Source organism: Dama dama, chromosome 31 (assembly GCF_033118175.1).
Source record: "Dama dama isolate Ldn47 chromosome 31, ASM3311817v1, whole genome shotgun sequence".
Lineage (NCBI taxonomy): Eukaryota > Metazoa > Chordata > Mammalia > Artiodactyla > Cervidae > Dama > Dama dama.
Window position 1 is genome coordinate 11223136 of NC_083711.1, and position 3049 is coordinate 11226184.

A 3049-nucleotide genomic window follows, 5' to 3' on the forward strand; every position below is an offset into this window, starting at 1 on the left:
CAGAAAGCAGGAATAGAAGGAACATACCTCAACATAATAAAAGTTATATATGACAAACCCACAGCAAACATTATCATCAATGGTGAAAAATTGAAAGCATTTCCTCTAAAGTCAAGAACAAGACAAGGGTGTCCACTCTCACCACTACTATTCAACAAAGTTTTGGAAGTTTTGGCCACAGCAATCAGAGCAGAAAAACAAATAAAATGAATCCAGATTGGAAAAGAAGAAGTAAAACTCTCACTGTTTGCAGATGACATGATCCTCTACATAGAACACCCTAAAGACTCTACCAGAAAATTACTAGAGCTAATCAATGAATATAGTAAAGTTGCAGGATATAAAATCAACACACAGAAATCCCTTGCATTCCTATACCCTAACAATGAGAAAACAGAAAGAGAAATTAGGAAATAATTCCATTTACCATTGCAACAAAAAGAATAAAATACTTAGAAATATATATACCTAAAGAAACAAAAGACATATATATATAGATAACTATAAAACACTGGGGAAAGAAATCAAAGAGAACACAAATAGATGGAGAAATATATCGCGTTCATGGCTCGGAACAATCAATATAGTGAAAATGAGTATACTACCGAAAGAAATCTATAGATTCAATGCAATCCCTATCAAGTTACCAACGGTATTTTTCAGAGAACTAGAATAAATAATTTCACAATTTGTATGGAAATACAAAAAACCTCGAATAGCCAAAGAAATCTTGAGAAAGAAGAATGGAACTGGAGGAATCAACTTGCCAGACCTCAGTCTCCACTACAAAGCCACGGTCATCAAGACAGTATAGTACTGGCACAAAGAGAGAAATATAGATCAATGGAACAAAATAGAAAGCCCAGAGATAAATCCACCTTATCTTTGACAAAGAAGGCAAGAATATACAATGAAGAAAAGGCAACCTCTTTAACAAGTGGTGCTGGGAAAACTGGTCAACCACTTGTAAAAGAATGAAACTAGAACACTTTCTAACACCATACACAAAAATAAACTCAAAATGGATTAAAGATCTAAATGTAAGACCAGAAACTATAAAACTCCTAGAGGAAATCATAGGCAAAACACTCTCTGACATAAACCACAGAAGGATCCTCTATGACCCACCTCCCAGAATATTGGAAATAAAAGCAAAAACAAACAAACGGGACCTAATTAAAAAAAACAAAACAAAACAAAACAAAAAAAACTTCTGCACAACAAAGATAACTATAAGCAAGGTGAAAAGACAGCCTTTAGAATGGGAGAAAATAATTGCAAACGAAAAGAGGACCTTTTAAATAGTGCCTACTAAAAGACAAGCTGTCCTTCTAAGTGATTTCCTGATATTGACTCAAGTTTTCTCAGTAACTTCAAGAGATAGGTACGTCATTTCATATCCTCATTTTGTAGATGAAGGACTGAGGCTAGGTAAGTTCAGTGAATTGCCTGAGGCTCTAGAGCTAGTAAGTGACAGAGCCAGAATTTGGAGTTAGAATCCGTGTTTTTAAAGTGTCACACCAAGAGTACTCTCTTGCATAAGTGTGCAGAAGCCAGCCCGTACCAGCTCATGAGGGCTAACAATGGGTACCTCTTCCCAGCTCCACATCAGTGACATTGTGTTGGTAGTTTGAAATTGATCAAGATGGAAATATTTACTTTTTTTCAAAGGAGTCAATTTACCAGCACCCTACTGGCAGCCACTTGTATGGTCAAGAACTAATTCCTAGAATATCCTTGGAATTTTGAAGATCTGAGAACACATACTCTTCCAACTTACTTCCTCCCAATCTTTGGCACTGTGTCCAGGGCCAGCTACATAATCTTCAGGGTCCAGTGCAAACTGAAAATGTGTTTTAAAAAGCAGGAAAAAAGATCTTTTGCCTGTCTTCTGTGATCTCTTTTGACATGATGGCGCTTTGTGTTTGCTATTTAATATCACATGCTTTTGAGGTAAGAGGACAACTGTTGAGTGAGTCTAGACCCTCACAAGTGGTGGAGCCCAACACTTCCCATGCCTGTGCCCGAGTTCTCATGGTGGGAGGGGGCAGAAGGTAGTAGCACTTACTGGACTACTGGACAGTGAAGGGGCAGCGGGAAACTGAGGATTTATTCTGGGGAGGTAGGGAAGTGGTGAGAGAATGGAGGTGGGACTGCCTATAACAGCTCAAGTCTCCAGCACATGTTGCATTGTCCCAGTGGACTTCACTTGCATGTGTGCATGCTAAGTCACTTCAGTAATGTCTAACTCTTACTGACCCCATGAACTGTAGCCTGCCAGGCTTCTCTGTCTGTGGGATTTTCCAGGCAAGACTACTGGAGTGAGTTACCATACTCTCCTCCAGGGGATCTTCCCAACCCAGGTATCAAATCTGTGTCTCTTATGTCTCCTGCATAGGCAGGCAGGTTCTTTATCTCTAGTGCCACCTGGGAAGCCCAGACCTCATTTGCAAAAGACAAATTTAATTAATTGTACAATTAATTATACAAATACACTGTTTGTACACTTGTACAATTGACCTGATTGTGCTTCATAAACAGTGTGTATTCAGTGCATGTTGGGTAAATTGAATTGATTTGATTCACGACTCTCTAGCTAAGAATCCAATTAAACTTGTGCAAGTAAATATCATCATTCCAAACTCTCCTAGAGAGAAGTCAGGGGAGCATTAGCTATATGGGCGTAATTATGGAATTTTAAAGGATTGCATGTGTATTGGGGACTTTTCTGAGGTGTAGTGATGAGCAATAATGATGGAAATCTAAATCTTAAGATGACTTTGAGTTTATGGCTTAATTTTACATGGTAAGGGTTAAAGTTATACTTTTATACAGACTTAGATCCACAAATTAAAGCACTTGTAAACAGACATATCAATTCTCTCTTAAACCTGTCTTTACCTGTCTCTTTTTCAGTAGAAGAGGAATAAGCAATTCTGACCTCAAGGGACTAAGTGTAGAGCAGTATGACAGGAGGAATGAGCAATAATGGTACTTTGTTCATGGAGAGGTACTTGGGACTCACAGAAACATAGTTAAAATTATCCAC